The sequence below is a fragment of the Opisthocomus hoazin genome, chromosome 5, assembly GCF_030867145.1.
Source record: "Opisthocomus hoazin isolate bOpiHoa1 chromosome 5, bOpiHoa1.hap1, whole genome shotgun sequence".
NCBI lineage: Eukaryota > Metazoa > Chordata > Aves > Opisthocomiformes > Opisthocomidae > Opisthocomus > Opisthocomus hoazin.
The window spans coordinates 73,059,325-73,083,025 of record NC_134418.1 but is presented as its reverse complement, the minus strand read 5'-3'; the positions used below and the strand labels follow the sequence as shown (position 1 = coordinate 73,083,025).

At 41.4% G+C, this 23,701-nt stretch overlaps 1 protein-coding gene across 5 annotated transcripts in view; it reads right to left on the bottom strand.

The window, feature by feature from the left end:
* Positions 1 to 23,701, bottom strand: part of GALNTL6 (polypeptide N-acetylgalactosaminyltransferase like 6) — a 635,741-nt gene that overhangs the window by 537,246 nt on the left and 74,794 nt on the right. For all 5 annotated transcript variants that reach the window (XM_075421728.1, XM_075421729.1, XM_075421730.1 and 2 more), the window contains 2 exons: positions 20,026 to 20,167; positions 12,721 to 12,905 (listed from right to left, as the gene is read on the bottom strand). The gene's annotated coding sequence lies outside the window, so the exon portion shown is untranslated. The remainder of the gene's footprint in view (positions 1 to 12,720; positions 12,906 to 20,025; positions 20,168 to 23,701) is intronic.

Sequence of the window (23,701 nt, the reverse complement as noted above, 5' to 3'; positions counted from 1 at the left end):
TCTTGAACTGGGGAGCCCAGAACTTGACACAGTACTCCAGAAGAGGCCTCACTAGGGCAGAGTAGAGGGGAAGGACAACTTCCCTCGACCTGCTGGCCACGCTCCTCCTAATGCACCCCAGAGTGCCATTGGCCTTCTTGGCAGCCAGGGCACACTGCTGGCTCATCGTCAACCTGTCGTCCACTAGGACACCCAGGTCCTTCTCCACAGAGCTGCTCTCCAGCAGGTCTGCCCCAAGCCTGTACTAATGCATGGGGTTGTTCCTCCCCAGGTGCAGGACCCTGCACTTGCCCTTGTTGAACTTCATCAGATTCCTCTCTGCCCAGCTTTCCAGCCTGTCCAGGTCTCGCTGAATGACAGCACAGCCTTCTGGTGTATCTACCACACCTCCCAGTTTGGTGTCATCAGAAAACTTGCTAAGGGTACATTCTAACTCTTCATCCAGGTCATTGATGAAGAAGTTAAACAAGACTGGGCCCAGTACTGACCCCTGCGGGACACCACTATTTACTGGCCTCCAACTAGACTCAGCGCCGCTGATGACAACCCTCTGAGTTCTGCCATGCAGCCAGTTCTCAATCCACCTCACCGACCACTCATCCAGCCCACGCTTCCTGAGCTTCCCTAGGAGGATATCATGGGAGACTGTGTCGAAAGCCTTGCTGAAGTCGAGGTAGACAACATCCACGGCTCTCCCCTCATCTACCCAGCCAGTCATGTCATCGTAGAAAGCTATCAGATTGGTCAGGCATGATTTCCCCTTGGTGAATCCATGCTGACTACTCCTGATAACCCTCTTTTTCTCCACTTGCTTGTTGATGGCCTCCAGGATAAGCTGCTCCATCACCTTTCCCGGGATGGAGGTGAGGCTGACCAGCCTGTAGTTCCCTGGGTCCTCCTTCTTGCCCTTTTTGAAGATTGGAGTGACATTGGCCTTTCTCCAGTCCTCGGGCACCTCTCCTGTCCTCCAGGACCTGTCAAAGATCATGGAGAGTGGCCCAGCAATGACATCCGCCAGCTCCCTCAGCACTCGTGGGTGCATTCCTTCAGGGCCCATGGATTTTGGGTGTCCAGATCGCTTAAGAAATCCCTCACACAGTCCTGCTGAACCAAGGGAAAGTCAACGTCTCTGTGGGCTTCTTCTCTTACCTCCGGGGCCTGAGATTCCTGAGGGCCTGCCTTGGCACTGAAGACTGAAGCAAAGAAGGCATTCAGTAGCTCTGCTTTCTCTGCATCCTCCGTCACCAGGACACCCACCTCATTCAGCAGCGGCCCCACATTGTCCCTAGCCTTCCTTTTGCTACTGATGTAGTTGAAGAAGCCCTTCTTGTTGTTTTTGACATCCCTTGCCAGCTTCAATTCCAGGTGGGTTTTGGCCTTCCTCATCACATCCCTGCATGCTCTGACCACATTCCTGTACTCTTCCCAAGTGGCCTGCCCCTCTTTCTACATTCCATGGACCCTTCTCTTCCACCTGATCTCTGCTAGAAGGTCCTTGTTCAACCATGCAGTTCTCCTGCCTCCTTTTCTAGATTTCTTTCTCAGGGGGATGCACCGCTCCTGAGCATGGAGGAAGTGATGTTTAAACAGCGATCAGCACTCTTGGACCCCCCTGCCTTTGAGAGCCCTGGCCCACGGGATTCCTCCCTGTAGGTCTTTGAAGAGGCCAAAGTTAGCCCTCCTGAGGTCCAAGGTTTTGATCATGCTTATCGCCTTGCTTCCTCCACTCAGCATCCTGAACTCAACCATTTCATGTTCACTGCAGCCGAGTCTACCTCCAACCTTCACATCCTCCACCAGTCCCTCCTTGTTTGTTAGTACAAGGTCCAGCAGAGCTCCTTTCCTTGTTTGTTCCTCCACCACTTGCATCAGAAAGTTATCATCAATGCTCTGTAGGAACCTCCTGGATTGCGCCTGCCTAGCTGTATGGTGTTCCCAGCTGATGTCAGGGTGGTTGAAGTCCCCCATGAGAACTAGGGCCTGGGACTGTTAAGCTGCTTACAGCTGCCTGTAGAAGGCCTCATCAACTTCGTCCTCCTGGTCAGGTGGCCTATAGTACACACCCACAGTAATGTCACCCTTATGAGACTGTCCCTTAATTCTAACCCACAAGCTCTCAACCCATTCCTGATTTGCCCCAGGCCAAGCTCAATGCATTCCAGTTGCTCCCTCACATATAGAGCAACTCCACCACCTCTCCTTGTTGGCCTGTCTTTCCTGAAGAGTCTGTAGCCATCCATGACAGCATGCCAGTCATGCAAGTTGTCCCACCATGTTTCTGTGATGGCGACCAAGTTGTAGCCGTCCTGCTGTATAATGGCTTCCAGCTCCTCCTGTTTATTGCCCATGCTACGTGCGTTGGTATAGATACACTTGAGCTGGGCTGTCAATCTCACCCCTGACCCTGCCACGCCAAGCCTGGTCTTGTCTCTAGTGAGGAGGGCGATGTCCCCTTCCCCCTTCGAACCTAGTTTAAAGCCCTCTCAATGAGCCCCACCATCTCGTGGCCAAGAATCCTTTTTCCCCTTTGAGACAGCTGCGATCCGCCTGTTGCCAGAAGGCCTGGTGCTGTGTACACCTCCTCGTGATCAAAGAAGCCAAAATTTGACCGATGGCACCAGTCCCTGAGCCATTTGTTAATCAGGTGAGTTTTCCTGCCCCTTACAGTGCTGTTCCCTGCCACTGATTGTATTGAGGAAAACACCACCTGCATCCCTGATCCCTCAACCAGTCGTCCCACTGCTCTGAAGTCCCTTTTGATGCCTTTGGGACTTCTCTCTGCAATCTCATCCCCGCCAACCTTCATTATCAAGAGGGGGTAATAATCAGAAGGCCGCACCAGACCAGTCTATGATTCTATGATTCGATTCTAAAATACTTACATGTTTAACTTGCATCAATAATGACACACTAGAGGGATGGGATGCCACCCAGAGGGACCTGGACAAGCTTGAGAATTTGGCCTGTGTGAACCTCATAAGGTTCAACAAGCACAAGTGCAAAATCCTGCATCTGGGTCAGGGCAACCTCCGGTACCAGTACAGTCTGCAGGATGAAGGGATTGAGAGCCGCCCTGTCAAGAAGGACTTGGGGGTACCAATAGATGAAAAGCTTTACATGAACCACCAATGTACGCTCGCAGTCCAGAAGGCCAACTATATCCTGGGCTGCATCAAAAGCAGCGTGGCCAGCCACTCGAGGGAGGGGATTCTGCCCCTCTGCTCTGCTCTGGTGAGACCCCACCTGGAGTCCTGCGTCCAGCTCTGGAGCTCCCGGCACAAGCAGGACATGGACCTGTTGGAGCGGGTCCAGAGGAAGGCCACAAAAATGGTCTGAGGACTGGAACACCTCTCCTATGAGGAAAGGCTGGGAGAGTTGAGGCCCTTCAGCCTGGAGAAGAGAAGTCTGCAGGGAGACCTTACTGCAGCCTTTCAATACCTGAAGGGGGCCTAGCGGAGAGATGGGGAAAATATTTTCAGCAGGGCTTGTTGCGATAAGTCAAGGAGTAATGGCTTTAAAGTAAGGGAGGGTAGATTTAGACTAGATATAAGGAAGAAATTTTTTACAATGAGGGTGGTGAAACACTGGCACAGGTTGCCCAGAGAGGTAGTGGAGGCCCCATCCCTGGAAACATTCAAGGCCAGTTTGGACGGGGCTCTGAGCAACCTGATCTGGTTGAAGATGTCCCTGCTCACTGCAGAGGGGTTGGGCTAGATGACCTCTAAAGGTCCCTTCCAACCCAAAGCATTCTATGATTCTATGATTCTATTCTAAAATACTTACATGTTTAACTTGCATCAATAATCCCAGTAACTTCCGCTGGTTCCTGTTGTGGGACTAAATGCCAAATGGACTCATCAGGCATGCGGTTAAAGATACATATTTGGCTTTCAGTCCCACACAAGAACCAAATGAAGTCATTGGGATTATCAATGTGAATTAAGCATTAGACTATAATGCCACTGCTAAAGTGAGTAAAGATTAATACACAAACTCTTTGTAAAATCAGGAGAGGAATAATTTCTACAACGTAAGCTTTAGCTTAGCTTTAACATACAGAATACTTTGTAAAGAAAGGGAAATAAAACACTGAATGATGCTGAGGACCAAAAGCAGAGATTTCTATGTGAAAATTGACACATCTGTTTCATTTTTCTTATGGAAGAGTGAAAGAAATTGTGGAGAAAAACAGTAAGATTGTGGAAAATGAATGCATAGAGAAAGAATAAGAGCACAGCATACCAGTGTAAGAGAAATGTTTCATTCTGTCTAGCATTATAGTTGAAAGTCCTCATTTCTTCTTTATTTTTATATTTGTAGGCAATATTGCCATTTTGAGAATTTTTGAGAATCTTTGCCTTTTCTCTGATCCTGCAAATTAGGTCAAGACATTTTGGATTCTCAAAGCCTTTTGCATGTCAAAACCTAGAACAGACCCATCTGTTCCAGTTTTCACCTGTTTAATTTCTTCTGCTGTAGTTAGCTCTTGTTACAACATCTTGTAAAACTTGTCTTGGGAAAACAATGGCAAAATATACTTTGAGTATGTCTAGCTTGTTTGCTCTTGAACCTACGCATTTGAGCAATTATTTCACTAGACTACAAGGCATACATGGGAGAAATATTTGTCCATACTCATGATTGTGTGATAACAATGTTAAACATGAAAATCTTCCTACTGTTTTCCAAATACATTGCTTTTGTGAGCTCTATATCAATTTTTGAGTAAGGCGATGACGATATCTAGAATACTGTTTAAATGGCAACTTTTGAATCACGGACTGACATAATCAAGCCTTGTCTACAAACCTTCTTTACTATCAATGCTTCTAATATAGATATTTTCAAACAAACGAACTTCACTCATAAACTAGGAAAAGAATCCTACTGTTGCTGTTGTGTGAAATTAATGGAAGATGATTCATTTAAAGCAGTTCCTCATTCTGCTTTACAGCAAATCACTTGGGAGTGCTCGCTGCTTTTAATTTGCCAGGGCTTTGCTCTTCTACTAATCAAATTAGTAACAAAGTCTATCACTAGGCAGAATTCTAAGGAAACTGGAGTTCATGGGCAGTTAGGCAGAGATGCCCTAAGCTTTTGTTTCTGCTGGGGTCTGCTACTTGCTAACAAGATGCTGTCATAGGACAAGAGTGCCTAAGGCTTCTGATGTGACACAAGTGAGAATTATTGGGGCTACAAAGCTCAATGAGCATCCGAACATTGTGCTTTATGAGCATATTTGAATCTCAGCCATGTAGTTTTATTCTTTAGACTGTTTCTTCTTATGCAGCTGTACTAAAATATAGCAACATCGAAATCTTTCTTTGATATGGATCATAAAGCACCCATACTAGTCTTTCCATATTAAGAGATTGTCAGCATTTCTGAAGACAGAACTTGTTCTTCCTCTATCACAATGATCCTGTAAATTCTTTGTAGTTTGCTGTAAACACCCTAGTAGTCCTCAAAGACTAAGGCTGACTGGCGTATACAGGAGCTGTAAGATCCGATGCCAGCTTCACAAGAGACCAATTCCCACAGCAGACCCAGCCTGATTGTATTCTTTGGAGGCACAGGATTATGGTATGCATATGTTACATAGTAACATTACTTATAGTGTGGCATCAAGAGTGTTCTGAGGTAGAACGACATGAACAAGACAGACAGAAAGAAAGAAAGACAGAAAGACAGAAAGCAAACCCTCAAAGTAACCACTCCACTTCTGCAGAGTTCTCACAGAAAGGTCATTATCTTTTTTTTCATATAAAACGTGCATTTATGCTGCATGGTAAATCAGAATGACATGATACAATTTCCATTTCTTTCCTTTTCTATTACGCCATGCTATTCCCCAGTCTTCAACTATTCATTCTAGGGTTGTGGGCCAGAGAGGGAGGCTATGATGTCTGAACAGCTACAGGAGCATCTGTCTCTTGCACAGTCTGGGAGATCTGGGCAACAAGGATTAGATGCTGAAGACCTTTCTCCACCTGAGGCATTAGGTGAGAGAACAAATACAACTGTAGAGCTCGGCTGACTTCTGCACTCATTGAGATATAGCAAAAACCTTTAACATGACGGGGTCTGTTTCCTTTTAAGGACTACTAAAGGTAATTTAATAGGCACCCCAGGGCAGTAGGGCGACTGGTTGAGGGATCAGGGACGCAGGTGGTGTTTTCCTCAATCCCATCAGAGGCAGAGAACAGCACTGTAAGGGGCAGGAAAACCCACCTGATTAACAAATGGCTCAGGGACTGGTGCCATGGGTCGAATTTTGGCTTCTTTGATCATGGGGAGGTGTACACAGCACCGGGCCTGCTGGCGACAGGCGGATAGCAGCTGTCTCAAAGGGGAAAAAGGATTCTTGGCCACAAGCTGGTGGGGCTCATTGAGAGGGCTTTAAACTAGGTTCGAAGGGGGAAGGGGACATCGTCCACCTCACTAGGGACGAGCCCAGGCTTGGCGTGCCAGGGTCAGGGGTGAGATTGACAGCCCAGCTCAAGTGTGTCTATACCAACGCACGTAGCATGGGCAATAAACAGGAGGAGCTGGAAGCCATTATACAGCAGGACGGCTACAACTTAGTCGCCATCACAGAAACATGGTGGGACAACTTGCATGACTGGCATGCTGTCATGGATGGCTACAGACTCTTCAGGAAAGACAGGCCAATGGTGTATACTACAGGCCACCTGACCAGGAGGACGAAGTTGATGAGGCCTACTACAAGCAGCTGTAAGCAGCTTCACAGTCACAGGCCCTGGTTCTCATGGGGGACTTCAACCACCCTGACATCAGCTGGGAACACCATACAGCTAGGCAGGCGCAATCCAGGAGGTTCCTACAGAGCATTGATGATAACTTTCTGATGCAAGTGGTGGAGGAACAAACAAGGAAAGGAGCTCTGCTGGACCTTGTACTAACAAACAAGGAGGGACTGGTGGAGGATGTGAAGGTTGGAGGTAGACTCGGCTGCAGTGAACATGAAATGGTCGAGTTCAGGATGCTGCGTGGAGGAAGCAAGGCGATAAGCATGATCAAAACCTTGGACCTCAGGAGGACTGACTTTGGCCTCTTCAAAGACCTACAGGGAGGAATCCCGTGGGCCAGGGCTCTCAAAGGCAGGGGGGTCCAAGAGTGCTGATCGCTGTTTAAACATCACTTCCTCCATGCTCAGGAGCGGTGCATCCCCCTGAGAAAGAAATCTAGAAAAGGAGGCAGGAGAACTGCATGGTTGAACAAGGACCTTCTAGCAGAGATCAGGTGGAAGAGAAGGGTCCATGGAATGTAGAAAGAGGGGCAGGCCACTTGGGAAGAGTACAGGAATGTGGTCAGAGCATGCAGGGATGTGATGAGGAAGGCCAAAACCCACCTGGAATTGAAGCTGGCAAGGGATGTCAAAAACAACAAGAAGGGCTTCTTCAACTACATCAGTAGCAAAAGGAAGGCTAGGGACAATGTGGGGCCACTGCTGAATGAGGCGGGTGTCCTGGTGAAGGAGGATGCGGAGAAGGCAGAGCTACTGAATGCCTTCTTTGCTTCAGTCTTCAGTGCCAAGGCAGGCCCTCAGGAATCTCAGGCCCCGGAGGTAAGAGAAGAAGCCCACAGAGACGATGACTTTCCCTTGGTTCAGCAGGACTGTGTGAGGGATTTCTTAAGCGATCTGGACACCCAAAATCCATGGGCCCTGAAGGAATGCACCCACGCGTGCTGAGGGAGCTGGCGGATGTCATTGCTGGGCCACTCTCCATGATCTTTGACAGGTCCTGGAGGACAGGAGAGGTGCCCGAGGACTGGAGAAAGGCCAATGTCACTCCAATCTTCAAAAAGGGCAAGAAGGAGGACCCAGGGAACTACAGGCTGGTCAGCCTCACCTCCATCCCGGGAAAGGTGATGGAGCAGCTCATCCTGGAGGTCATCAACAAACAAATGGAGGAAAAGAAGGTTATCAGGAGTAGTCAGCATGGATTCACCAAGGGGAAATCATGCCTGACCAATCTGATAGCTTTCTACGATGACATGACTGGCTGGGTAGATGAGGGGAGAGCCGTGGATGTTGTCTACCTCGACTTCAGCAAGGCTTTCGACACTGTCTCCAATAACATTCTCCTAGGGAAGCTCAGGAAGCGTGGGCTGGATGAGTGGTCGGTGAGGTGGATTGAGAACTGGCTGCATGGCAGAACTCAGAGGGTTGTTGTCAGCAGCACTGAGTCTACTTGAAGGCTTGTAACTACTGGTGTCCCGCAGGGGTCAGTACTGGGCCCAGTCTTGTTTAACTTCTTCATTAGTGACCTGGATGAAGAGTTAGAATGTACCCTCAACAATTTTTTTGATGACACAAACACTAGAAGGCTGTGCTGTCATTCAGCGTGACCTGGACAGGCTGGAAAGTTGGGCAGAGAGCAACCTGATGAGGTTCAGCAAAGGCAAATGCAAGGTCGTTCACATGGGGAGGAACAACCCCGTACATCAATACAGGCTTGGGGCAGACCTGCTGGAGAGCAGCTCTGTGGAGAGGGACCTGGATGTCCTAGTGGACGAAAGGTTAACCATGAGCCCGCAGTGTGCCCTGGCTGCCAAGAAGGCCAATGGCATCCTGGGGTGCCTTATGAGGAGTGTGGCCAGCAGGTTGAGGGACGTTCTCCTTCCCCTCCACACTGCCCTAGTGAGGCCTCATCTGGAGTACTCTGTCCAGTTGTGGGCTCCCCACTTCGAGAAAGATGAAGAGCTACTGGAGAGAGTCCAGCGGAGGTCTATGAGGATGATGAGGGGACTGGAGCATCTGTCTTACGAGGAGAGGCTGAGGGAGCTGGGGTTGTTCAGCCTGAAGAAGAGAAGGCTACGAGGGGACCTTATAAATGCTTACAAATATCTGAAGGGTGGGTGTTAGGAGGATGGGGCCAAACTCTTTACAGTAGTGCCCAGAGAGAGGACAAGGGGCAATGGGCACATACTGAAGCACAGGAAGTTCGGTCTGAACCTGAGGAAGAACTTCTTCCCTCTGAGGGTGACAGAGCACTGGAACAGGCTGCCCGGAGACGTTGTGGGGTCTCCTTCTATGGAGATATTCAAGACCTGCCTGGACGAGGTCCTGTGCAGCCTGCTGTAGGTGACCCTGCTTCCACAGGGGGGTTGGACTAGATGACCCACAGAGGTCCCTTCCAACCCCGATCATTCTGTGATTCTGTGATTCTGTAATTTACAGAGTATGAGGATAGGCAATTCTTAGCTAATACTTTAGTTTAACATTTCATTTACAATGACATTTGTATGAAGTATCGTGGGTATGTTTGCCATTTCAGAGAAGGAATACTGGAGTTAAGTACAAGCCTAGCACGTAGTGAGTGCACAGACTCAGCACAATAGAGAGAACTTAGGAATTTCGGAAAATACTTTTTTCTTCCATTTATCTTGAAACCTTTTGCATCAAATTACAAAATCCACCTGAACCAAGTGACAAAATCTAAATTAAAGCACAGTTTCCAGGTCTTCTTTCTCCATATAAATGCACTTCGCTGTCATGCAGGTTTTGTTGTGGTTTTTTTTGGGGGGGGGAGGGAATTTTGAGAGTTTGGGTCTTCTGTAACTTTAGCAATCATTATATTTTAACAGTATTCTCTGTAGGCAACTTTATCTCACTCTTCTAGAACTCCAGAGTTCCTCTGTGGGCTATCTCTGTATCTGTTCTTTGGAGAAATTTGCTTTGATCTTTAAACACCTCTTTGTACCAGCTTTTTTTTTTTTCTTCCTTCCTTGTTTAAAAACTCGTTTCTTTTCATTCCTTGTCGGTGGACCTGATTTCCCATGGCCCTTTTAAAATTAAGCTTCCCAAAGTAATTCTGGGATCCATTTCCATAGTAAATACACTTCAGTGTATATGAGTAAATAAGATCAGAAGTTTGACTGATCTATTTTTAGGTCAGAAGAAAGGCTCAATTAAACTGATTAACGGATATCTCATTCCAAGAGTGGTCAATAAAGCCATAAATAAGAACATAATCCACAGTGGATAGATATCAGATGGCATATAATGCAACATATAGATTTTTAATATGATATGTGACTGTTACTCAAAGCAACTCATTGCACAACTCACAAAAAGAGAAAAAAATACTGATTTAGTTCTGCACAGGGGGAGGATTTAGTTCAAAATACCTCAATCAAGTGACTTTGTAACAGAGATGTATCCTTATAGAATAAAAGAGATACAGTATTAATTATTCATAATACTATTACCTTCAGTTAGCAGTGGTACATAAAAATCTAAATCTTGTGAAAAAGGAAATGAAAAAGAGCAGCTGAAAGGGTCAAATACAACATGGAAAACAACTAAAGATACTCCACTAACCAATTAGGATAAAAATAATACTACTCCAAAAGCAGATCTAAAAGGCTCCTCTCTGAAAAAAGGGATATCTTATTTATAGGATGTACCATAATTAAATGAAACAAGAGGCTCTTACAGCAAAAATACATTAAAGACACGGAAGTTAGGAGTAAATCAGACCAGGAGAAGCATTAAGTTCCATAGAATAAATATGAAACCATTAATGATGCAAGACAAAGAGAAGATTGGAGGATCATAAATATCCCAAAGCTATGACTGATTTTACAGACTAATGATAAGCATGGAATCTGCCAAACAGCTGTATGGCCTTGCAATCCTGTGCCAGGCATTCACGATTTCAGCGTCACTAGATCCTGTAGGTACAAAAAGGATGATGTGGGAAGAGAAATCCATCACAGAAAATTTGAACCTCGCAATGCCTTAATGTTCATAGCAGAGAAGACTAAGGAAAGCTGACACCACAGCCTTTCTTTATAGGAGATAAGTCTGAGGAATCATTTCAGTTAGACATGCTAATAGATCATTTCCAAAAATAGATCAATAAATTGAATATCAATAAATCACACAGATCATGTGATATTTGCTTGATATTTCACTGTGAAATTGCCAACACATAAATTATATTAGTTATCATTTCAATCGGTTTTACTGCCAGAGGAAAGGAAGATTGCTGGTGGAATTTCAGCTTCCTAGAGATATCTAGGTTATTCTGCAACAATGTGCAAAGAAATTTGATAAGTTCTGTAACACAGACTTGAAATAGTATTTTGAAAAAGAACTAGAGATAGAGAAAAGGTTGATGAGGCTAACCATTGAGTAGATTCTATATAAGAACTTACAGGTAGCTATATATTATCCCCTTAAAAAAGGGATGGCTCAGGGAGAGTACGATAGAGAGCTGTAAGCTTATGTAGGCTCTGAATGAAGTGAAAAAAAATCTATTCACTTTTTCCTACCAAAACATCTGAATTAGGTGACGTGTTTAAATTATTAAGCAACAGATTTAAAACAAGAAAAAGAAAACAAATGTAAAATTATACAACTTTGTCATGGCATTTAGCAGTAACAAAGATATATTAAGAAATAATTAAAAAAGTAATAAAAGGAAACCCATCAAAGGCTAGTGTATATGATTATGGCAGAAAATAACACAATAAAACATAAATTATTCTTTTTTAAAAATGCTTCAAGGAAGTATTAAAGGATCACGCACCTACTCTACCTTAATTTTCTGTATGCTTTCCCTATGCATCTGTGATTGGCCACCATCAGCAATGGGATATAGCAGTGATGGACTGTTGCTCTGATCAGTAGGACAATTCCAAAGCAACAGCTACTGCTACATTTCTAATCTTATAACATTAAGCCAGATAAATCAAGATTAAATCAGATAAATCAGGATGGTTAAATGTTCATATATAATTATAGCTATATTTTGAAGCTGCAATGTGTTTGTCCAAAACTGAAATAATTCTGTTAGCATTTTTAATAAATCTCATCATGGCTATGATTTTTGAAAGGTGGGAAGTGGGTTTTTTTGAGAGGAGGGGGTTGTTCTTTTGGTTTCTTTTTTAAAGATGGCAACTACTGTGCACGTCATTTAAATTTAAATGTTTGCATTTATTTTATCATATTACATATTCAAACCTAGAGTAGTGCAAACAAATTGGGCAAAACCTGAGGGACAGATTAAATAAGTCAGACAAGGTACAGAGTTCATGGCACAGTTACTCTATAATATCATTCAGATATGAATTTGCACGTGATAATCATTATTTGTTTTGACATTTTCCAGTGCCGTGTCTGACTGTTACTTACTTAGAAGGCTAGTTTTATGTAATTTTTATCCGCATCATGTATTTCTTCTGACATTCCTTTGACTTCAGACAGTCTTGGATGTTATATATATGAGTATTATAATCACAGAGTGTTTGAACAGTAGTTCAAACACACTGCAATATTGTATGAGAGTATATGTGTATATGATTACAAAAATTTGCTTTTAAATGAGATGTTTTATGAATTCTTTAATATTAATTGCATTTCCTACCCTTTAAAATCTATTATAAATTTGGGTTCACTTAGGTGTGAGCACAAGCGTATATGTGTTTAAGCGTTTGTGTGTATACAAGCATGTATGAGAGATCTGTGTAGTCTTACCATAAAAATGTGATACAAAAGGCAACAGTATGCTTTGCTTCCTCAAGTCTTTTGAATGTTGAACAGAGATGTGTCTAAGGTAGAATTACAAGGGATCATTAACAATAGGGAAAAGAAACATCTTCTCTTAAGTTGTTCAGTAAGTGGACTTCCAGAATTGACAGCTGGCACAGAGCTGTTGCATAAACAACTAATTAAATAGGTGCACTCACCCTATGCAGCAGCTGCTGTCCCAGAGCTCTGCACCTGAAGAGGCACTCACACGGGCACGGAGCTGGACAAAGCCTGGCTGGTCACCAACCGTAAGGAGGGCTACGCCGCTCCCCTCGGCTCCACTCCCCACTTTGCTGTCACTCAGGTCTTCCTTCAAAATTTCAATGTTTCGCTAAAGTAGTTGCTGCAATGTTAAAGCAGAAGATGCTGAAGGAGGACAGGGAGACTCCGGGTGTCTTGAATTCTGTGTAATTTCCTTAAAAAGCACAATGGAATACAATCAAATTCTAGATGTAGTTTGCTAAGAGATACCATATTTAACTGCTCATGCACGTGCTTAAGTAGGGCTTGAGAAGCATAATGAGGTCAGCTGAAACTTCTCAAAGGCCTTACTATGCTACCATAAATCACAAAGTTGTACACAGAAGTATTGGTCTTGTATCTTTCTTTAAAAACATTGCTCCTGATCTTTGTATGTAAGAGCCTAAATTCTCCCTTCAGTAATACATTGTGAGGAAGAAAAATGAGATTGAAAAGAAATATTTACTGTAATGTGCCGTTATCACGTCCGCTCTATACGACATATATAGTCAAAGGTGCAATCAATACTCCTAATACTTATCTATGTACATTCCTTTAAAGGGAAAATAATTATTTTGTATTTAGGCTAGGAAGCTGCAGAAGTTTTTCTCTTTGAACGAAGTTCTTCATAGCAGTAGACACACACTCAGCCAATTTTTAAAAACATACAAAGGATTGTAGAAACTCTTTCTGTGTGTGGCATTTTATATGAATGTCAAGACACCCCACTGAAAATCACATACCTTCCAAAAGCATCACAATGCAAATGCGCTACCTCCGCAATGGAAACTGCTGCCCTTTAAGGGAACGGTTTGCTTCCTTTGATAGTATTTTGAGCCATGTCCTGCTGCTGTTCCTTTCAGAGCACTGTTTTATCTTACTTTCTTGATGACCTCCTGCAGAGGTGTGCTTCCTTCCCGTTGAACCATGCAGCGTGGAGCACGTCAGGCTCTGCAGAGTTGCTTAAATATTTGGTTGAAGGTCAGTCCTGCCATCCAGGACCGAACAAACACGTAACTTTATGCTGTGCTACACTTGTAGAATTTAGGAATGGAAAAAAAAAAAATAAAAGAACGCACTTTTCCAGTTTCCCAGTGTGTTAATTTGTAATCCTGGGACGCTCTGACCTGTGCTACTGGAGGCTTGCCAACAGTAACAGCTGGATGCTCAGGTGTGCATATTTCACGTATTTTAAAAACCAGTAGAAAGCAAAGATGCAGGCAAGTCATATCTGAAGAAAAGGCTGGTTTTTTTCTGCTGCTGACACTGTGTAATTGAATTACGGACAGTGGTTTGGTGTGAAGCCTTCATCCCCTTGAACAATGGCAAAACTCCTGCTGTTATCACTTCAGCTGGGGAAATTCATGGGGAGCTTTTTTGAATAAATCATGGAGACCTAGAGTCCCAGAGAAGCAAAGCCTCTCCTGCCCTTTGGTTCTCTTCCTTTTTATGCCAAAAGCCAGCACATGGGTGAAAAACACTACTTTAGTCAGATTCTGTGGAGATCCAGAAATAAACATGGCAGGAGTTCAGTGCCACTATTTACCTAGAACAAACATTTATCCGTATACATTCAACAGGCTTATTATTTGCTTAAACCCAAGAAAACTTAGAAAATTGGACAAAGTTATGTTATAACCCTCTGGATAGCTTCAAACAACCACAATGTTTACAAGAAAATAAGGTGCTTTGCTTTCACTCATAGAATTTTTGCTCCAAGATTCATTCCTAAACCAGCAACATTTAGCTAGAAATATATGGCACATAATACTTTGCTAAGCCTGGAATAATAGGAATCCAAGAAGTCTAACTTCATAAAAGCACAAGAGGACTCTATTTTATAGTGTATAAAGAGATAGTGAGACGTTGGATTATGACAGTAAGACTGAAGATTTTTTTAGATGATTTAATAGATTTCTAAAACATGCTCATTATATGTTTTGCCCCACTTACTGAGTACTCAGCCTTTATGCATAAGGATTGGTGTTAATGATCAAAAAACATGGTAAAAAAAATAATTAAGATAAACTTTTCTAAACATTCTTTCTGCAAAATATGTAACAATCACAGAACACGCATTGCCAAAATTTGGCAAATGGTTTCTTGACCGCAGTGGGAAGGTTTTCTATAAATTCCCACTTTCAAAGTAATTCTGGAAGTCACTTATATTTGAGCTATGAAAGTCTTCATTGCACGTCGCCATGGTGCTGTTTTACCTGCGTGCAGTATTTCTGTTCTTTGTTTTGTGCAAATCAATCTTCCAGGCTCTTCTACCCTCTTTTGTTTTTCTTGGGCTCCACAAGCAAATACATTTTTCATTTTATTCAAATTATAAAGTGTTTTTAGTGATTTCTCAGACTCATATGCCACTGTTACCATAGCATCTGAAATCTCTTTTATGATCTTACAACATATGAAGATCAACACAGCAATAAGGTATGGAAAAGATCACATTCTTGTTTTCTACGTGGAAAACAGAAACCACACTACCACAGCATGAAATAAAAAAGGACTGAACTGGCTTTTCTGTTTGCAAAGCTCCCTTTCTGCGATGAGTTTTCTGGTAGTATATTTCCACTTCTGCAATAAGTGGTATAGATTAAGCTTGTGGTTTTCTGTCTAAGCAATCTTATTAGAAGCATATTGTGTGTAAAAACAAATTTTGATTCAGTTTAGAATAGTTTCTATCTTAATCTCAATTATATATGCAACACATACTTTTATTAACCTAATAAGTATTCTTTGGCTGTAATTTCAATGTTAACAAAAGACAACTAAATTGCTTTAAGAAATTTACTGTTACTGTATTTTCTGTGACTTATTAGGTGAATATCATGTACATCGATCAACACTTTAGTGTTGAAAAAAATGGCAATTACAAGAATAACTCACATTTTAATAATGCTAAATGCTGTTTCACTATGTAGGATTCCATTGTCAAGATGCATAATATTCAGATTTCCTTTCATTTAACAGTAGAGTCAGTGAAGAGAAAAAAAAGTGATATAACTTTAGTATCATCATATTTTCATTTCTATTAAATATCACACTGAGTGTGGTTCACATTTATCAATTTGAGTATGCAGCAGTTATGGGCTATGCTTTTGTGTATGTAATTTCTTTTATTAATTTTCCCACAAATCAAATTATGTGAGAAGAAAAAGGGGAAATAAAGATAATAGTTTCATAAATATCTTAAGGGCACATCATAAATTGCATCACGAATCATTGCTATATTGTCCTTTTTGTCTGTCTTTCAGCTGGAGAAAAAGGAATCAGAAATTCTCATATAACTTTACTTTTCCTCTCATAATAAATCATACAATAATTTAAATGGTTTCCAGCCTTCTTTCCATATGCTGCTTTGCTGCTTTACATAGGTACTAAAAAATGAAATTTGGGTTTTTTTGTGAAAGCAGGTATGTATATTTCAAAACCATATGCAATCACAAAAGCATTCACAAAACCAAACTTCAGTCTTTAAGAAGTCAGCCTTCCTTTGACAATTTAAGCATGGATTCGGTTTTGCAAGTGTTTCTTTTTTTTTTTTCAGTTTCCACAGTTTCCTCTGACCTGGCTTCCCTTTTCCTTTCAAAACACCAGGAATAGGTCTTTTTACTGATGTAAGTCGGAGAATCTTACAAAATAATGTAGGCTGTGCCCCCTGAGTAAGAAGGGGCGGTTGTGGCAGCTAGGAGAGGCAGAGCTTACGAAAGGACCAAGGTGAAAAGCTGTACTATGTAAGGCTGGTGTATGACTCTGAAGCTCAGTGAGGGTGGCAAGCGGTCAGAAACAGACAACCTCTTTAGCCCTAGAAGCTGTGTACCCAGGTTTTAGACTGGCTGAGATGTGCATCACATCACTTAGCCTAAGACAAGTAGACACATACTATGAATTGCTCAGGTGCTGAATGTCAACATCTTCTCCAGCTGTGTGTTTACTTACCACCTCGGTAAGTAAAGATCTAAAGACTGTGTCAGCAGCTATGCTTTGTGCATCTTCAACTAGGGAATGTCCAGTAAGCCTGGTTATAGAAAAAGGTTGAGAAGAATGAGCTTGCCAGATGTCATGTTTCATAGCTTTTTAAATGTAGGGAGCTGAAGTCTAATGTCAGAAAAGAGGGCTATTGTACACTTCTGAACAGCGTTACCCAATGTCTTTTTACTTCAAACTGTGCTGGGAAACTGCTGGTCCAAGATAAATCACTTTCATCTTGACTGCTTTGTCAATCAGTGTAAGAAGATATTAAATCACAATAGAAAAGACATTGTAATACAGTGATTATTCTCCTGGGATATCCTAAAGCATGAAAAGCAGCCAAGAGTTTCATATAGTACAGGACAGTAATTATCTCATGACAAGCATGCTCCCTGGAGATCACTTCAGAGCTATTTTAAAGATATTGTGGAGAAAAGCATGTATATATGTTGTACTAGAAAAGACAAAGATGACACTTTACAACCACAGAAATGAGTTTTAGTTGACTGTGAGGTACACACTGATTAATTTAAAGTGTTAACAGCCAATTGAACACCTCTTCAGTTGAACAATATTTATAACAGTGTAACAACCAGCTAATCACACTTCAAAGCTGTAACACAAAAAATTAGCTGGAAAACAACACTTCTTTTTTCAGTTATTTAGTTTGATACAAAGCACTTCCGTTGTGTTTTCACCTCCTAAAAGAACTTTAAAAAATGCAAGATATTCTTCCATTGTTTTAAAAAACTACCACATTTGGCACAAATACAGAGTATTGCTAAAGAAAGGTTGTTGGCTGAAGTTGTGGTTTGAGTTCCGGGGAACGTCAGTGACTGACCTGAATTGAAATCACTTTATAGCTCCTGCAATGAGATATTCAACAACTTTGCCACATGCCTCATTCCCATCTTGCAGTACACACTTGCTTGCACAGTTCTAACACTTGACTATTTTAATATCCCTGGAAAACTGTGTGTGGTTACTGTTTCTCCTCTTCTCCTCATACAAGGACAGCAACTGAAGTATTTTTTCTCCACCCTAAAAATTTCCCTTACATCCGACACACTCAATTTCTGTTTCTATCATAACAAATTATGTCATGAAGATAGCATGTCTGCTTGTGTGTGTGTGTGCTTGTGTATGTGTAGGCATTTTTTCCCTGAACTGTCTATGCTTTCCTTGAAAATGTGACTGTCATGAAATATACAGAAAATTGAATTGCTGTGTGTGCAAATAGTTGCTTACAAACTTTTTATGTAAAAAAGTCTTTAAAAATTACAATAGTTGAAAAAACAGCAAATTAATTAAATGATGAAACACAAGTATTAATAAGTCAGTGCCAAACAGTCTTTAAAAGTAAATTCTACAACTTTATGTTTAGAAAAATATTACTGCAGAATACATCCACATCTGCAGATTTAAGACAGGATGTTAGCCTTATTTTTATCAAGAATCATATGAAGGCAAGTTTAGTAGGAAATACCTGTGGATGCAATATATATTCTCCACGCATACTAAAGTCAGGGTGATCAAAAAACTACAGTGTTGCAATATTGATTAGTCTTTTGCGTAGCGTGGAAATGAAAAAATGGTAATAACATATTTACATTTTTTTGTAATGTCCCTCTAGGGCATAAACATATATTGAAACAGTGCAGGAGAAAAAAAAAAAAAGTAGAACATGATTTTGAGGATATTATTTACAAATAGATATTATGAAGTGCTAGTCTATTTGTATTTCCTTCTTTTTCCCTAACCAGTCTCACTAAGATATAGAATGGAAAGACATTACTTCATTCTCAGTATTCTTGTCACATTCTTTAATAAAGGACTAAAATATATATTCATTTCTAAAGAGCTCAAGGACTCCTTAGCAGAAATAGAAGACCTCTCCAAAAGGAACAAGAGGAATCACAAATTCATGCAGAAAAGGTGAAATTCATCCCTGGACGAGGGCCAGCGCATAGTCCATGTTCCATTTAGGTTATAATTTGACAGCTCCATTGACTCTTGTGTAATCCTTTGCCCAATGCCTGCTCCCAGGATGAATTTCACACAGGATAGTGGAATACAAAACAAAGACATAAAAAGCATAAAAAGCTGTAGAGTTTACAGGGTGTATATATAAAGTATATTCTGCCTAGACATAAGCAAGTTTTGAAGCAGCAGCAGTAGAAGCAGCTACGGGTTAAGAACCCAGATGAATCACCAGTGTTTTTTTCATTTCCTAAACCTAACTGAAGACGAGAGACTTGCTGTGCCCTGTGCTATTCTCTTAACACTTATTATTCACTCTTTAGCATTCTTTTCTTCAGCTCTCCATACAACACACCAGGCATTATACCCTATCTCCCCTACAACATGTCCCCCGTGTTTTGCAAAATAAACCTCTGCTTACAAAAGGCTAAAGATCACCTCCAACACATGACTCGGGATCACCAGAGTTTCAACTGCTATACAGTTTAACCTTTAGTTAAAGACCAATCTGTGAGATGAGGCATTGCTTTTTTTTTTTTTTCAAATCCCCTAGGTAGTTGCTGAAGACAAATTCCACTGTTCATGTGTAAGCAGAAAGCAAGAACCAGAAAATCTGGTTTTAGCAAACAGAATATTTTCTAACAGAATTGGAGCTATTTAGCAAGCAGCATAAAAATGGGTTTTGTGTTAATAAAACTGGTATGTTCACAATCCATGTATTTTCATTTAAATTATTTTTTTTTTTAAACCGAGTGAGATGAAGCTTTTAAAAGCCTCTTAGCTTTACCAGTGGCAGTGTCTAATTTTACTGCTGTAATTATCTATTTACACTAACATAACAAATGTGGTGCCTCCAGCAGAAAGCTAAAGGTTGATGAGAAATAGAATGGAAAAGCACCTAAATGTTACACTAGTTAGCAAGATTTTCAAGTTTGATAAAATTAATACAAGCTATCATTAGAGTACTCTACAGTTCAGTGCTTCATAAATAGGAAAACGAAAGCAGAAATGTTTTTTGCATCTTTCAGTTTGATTTTTATGTTGTTATATCTTCCTTTAACAAATCAGGGCACAGAATGGCTCATAAAGCTTCCAGTATAGACCAGCAGTATAATAATTTGATACGGGCATCCTGAGCCACTTACAACTTGAATACATCTGGAATTATTAAAAAATATATTCTAATTACAGAAACCACAATAACCGCAACAACCAAACAACAAAAAAGAATTATGTCTCTCATGCTCTAGGGTGATGATGGGTACCTCTTCAATACTTTGTCTGCTTCATTCGCTGACCCAGCAGTCTTGTCGGAGGAAAATAAAAAAGTTTCTTCCACCTCTGTCTGCTGAGTCCTGCATGTCCTGAAGAACAGTAGGGTTCCTTCCAATTGGTGGTCATGGTTTTCTAAAATGAAATAAAATATCAAAGTACATCTTTATAATTTATGTACCAAAAAGCATGGAAAAGTGTTTCAGACTGAGTACTGATGCTGCTTCAGAAAATGACACAGTGGGAGAATCAGTGCCAGTTAATTTCAAATTTTGCAATGTTCATCCAAAATGAATGAGTGCACTACTCACCATATAATTTTATCAAAATAGAAGGTGTTAATTTCCACATGATTTAAATCACTCACAACCTTGAGCACTTGCAGTAAAGCTTTCCAGGTGTGTTAAAACCCTTGGGAACATGGTAGAACATTGAGTTATTCAAACATTATGTTGTGGTTTAGTCCAAGCCAGCAACAATGAACCATGTGGCCGCTCGCTCAGTCCTCCCGCCTGGTGGGATAGGGAGGAGAACTGGAAGAAAAAGGCAAAACTCGTGGGTTGGGATAAAGATAGTATAACAGAACAGCAAAGGGAGATAAATATAACAACGACACTACTCATAAAAACAAAATACAAAGCGCAAGATGCACAGTGTAGTTTTGCTCAATGCCTGATGGCCGGTCCACTCCCGAACAGCGATCCCCCTCCTCCAGCCAGCTCCACCAGTTACATACTGAGGATGACATCTTATGGTATCAAATATCCTGTTTGGCTAGTCTGGGTCAGCCATCCTGGCTACGTTCCTTCCCAGCTCCCTGTGAAAATCACCTCCATCCTGGCCAAAACCAGGACATGCTACTTAGAAAACATTTGAAATTCTGAATGATTAATTTATTCAGAGAACCACAGGGCATTTCTTAATAAAAATTCTATGCAGGAAGGCATATATCTCTCAGATACCCATAGCATAATCATGCATGTTATTGTGCTAATAAATGTTTGACTCGCTTGACTCACAAAAATAGGTAAAAAAAAACATGGAAAATTAAGTGAGATTAAACATCTGGCTGCCATCTCAGTGGCAGTCCTAAACTCTGTCTTCTTACATAACCAGTTATCAAGAGCTATCGAAAGTCCCAAGTCCAGCTAACGACTGTTAAACACAGAGGGAAAAGATTTGGCCCACACAGATCTGAAGGTGTTATTTTAGGCTTTTCGATGCAAGGGTTTATCAGACAATGAAATATATACAAAAAACCCCCCACGTAGTTGTGCAAATGGCCGTAGTATTTTTAATTGTCACGTAAACTTTGTAATATTTAGTGTCCAGATATTAGGACCTCTCTTTTTTTAATGAAAGGTGCCACATTCTAGAATAAAGAAAAGAAGATGGTAGTTTTTTTATTCTGAAGTTCTAGAAGAATGACTATCATCCCTTTTTTTGTACACAAAATGAAACTTTTAGAAGGAGAAATTGTGTCAGGATCAATCCGAAATGAAATTATTCAGCTGCAACCCGAGAACTCCAATGCAAGTCAACAGGATTTCTCTGCTCAAGAGCTGCAACACTAGGCCATTAATTTTACTGTGTTGATGGATGATTTCAAAGCCACAGTTTCTAAAAAGTATAAATTAAATATTCTTTCTTTTCTCTCGGGTATGAAAGGTATATTAGAGGAACAGCAAGCATGAACTGAAAAGTCATCTTATCTCTACCTGCATTTTACAGGGTTGCAACCTATAAAAAAGTATCAAATATTTCTCTTTTTGTGGAGAAACACCAATAGGTATCATTGTTCAGAGCTTTTCTGAGTTGGGTATTTCCCAGTTTTGCCATTTCTATGAGGCATTTTTCTGCATGCTTCATGCATGTATTTTCATCGCTGCAAATATTCAGAGGGCATCTGGAAAAAGACTTAATCTTGGAAAAGCAAGGGTGTCAAATGTGGTAACCACAGTCCAGAGAAGTGTTCCCTGTTGGAAGATGATTCATCCTGAAATGGTCAGTGATTCAGAATTTGTACCACCTTTTGCTCAGCAGTGTGCTAAAAGATGTGTTGTTATCAAGTAACCATTCATCAGGGAGGAAATGCACAAACTAGTGAAATACCCACCAAATGGAATCTAATTTTAGTAACAGGTTATGAGAACTGTGAGAGGTTCAGCAGTTCCGCCAGCATATTCCTATACGGGTTGATACTTCTCTGACAACAAGCTTTCTTGAGACTCAGGGGTACAACCTGCAAGAAAAAGGTCCTGCCTTTGTGGCTGAAGATGACAGTAAGGCCAGTGAGTTTATCTCATTACTCAGTTTGGGCTTATTGGTATGGAATTCTTTTTTCTTCAACCTGTAGAATGAAGATAAGCAGCAGATGGAAAGCTAAGAGGTACAAAGGTTAACAGTGAAACAAAAAAATAATGAAGAATAAAGTACACTATTTTCATTATAATGAAGTCCATTTGGCTTCAGCTTTAGAAGTAAGCTATTTTAGGCTCTCTAGTGATGCAAGGGTTTGTTTAACAGACAATGAAATATATGTTAAAAAAATGAAGGCAAATATGTACAAAAATAGCCATAGTATTTCTCTCATCAATATATTTTAATCCCGGCTGCTGAGATTGTGGAAAGGATTCACAATTCAAATTTAATATCACGTTGGCTTATAAAACCCCTGAATTTTGCTTTGGTAGAAGTAATTCTTAAAAAAACACAATCACTCTCAAGTTTTCTGATTTTGTGTCAAAACGGAACTGCAAGCCTCTGCTTGACCTCACACTGCCTCATCAACAGTTTCTTGCGGTCTGCTCTCTGCACCACTGCTGCTCCATGACACCCAGCCTGGGCGAATGGCCTCCCACCACCCAGGTCCCACCCCGAACCAGGAGTGCCCATCTCCTGCGCAAGCAGAACAAGGGGAAAACATCAGCTAGACACTGGTCCCAGGCCCATCCCTCTGACCGCTGCTTGGCCACAGTCCCTGAAACACTCTGAGTGTTTTTGACAGGGTGACAAAGCCAGCATGAAAAAAGTGCCCTGGTTATGATCTGAAAGTTAAAGAAGCTGCAGCATTTCTTCCACCACAGAACTATCAAACACCTCGTGGAGGTGAGGGCAATGGCTGACAGTAGCTTTTGTGGAGTGCCATCACACCAAACTGTCAGGCACTGGCTTTATTCGCAAATCCTGCGACTCTGTAAGAAAGCTACAGGCAAAAATCCTTCCCCTGTGGTACATCTCCAACACCCTCTTCTCAGGAGCTTTCAAACCTAGGCTTTACTGTCTGTTCTCATTAATATTTGAATAGAGGAGCAGGCAAGGAGAATTCTGTTTGTCTACCTTATCACTGCCCAATGAAGGAAATTCACCGATAAAATGTCACAGAGCCCAAACCCCCTGAACAACAAAGTGTTGCAATCTGTCTCATTCCTTTCATTTCGGAAGATGGGGTCATCTGTGAATAAAGACCTCATATCCCCAGCAGTTATCAGTTCCACAAAATGTTTGTTTGAATGTTTTGCTGAATTTTAGGATGCAGAAAACTTGGGACAAAATGCTGTCTCAACTTCATCTGACATCAGTATAGTTTTAATGAATCCGACCCTTTAATTCTCAGCCAAACCACCAGCACTGGCGTAATGAACTGACACATTGTTTAGCATACATTTT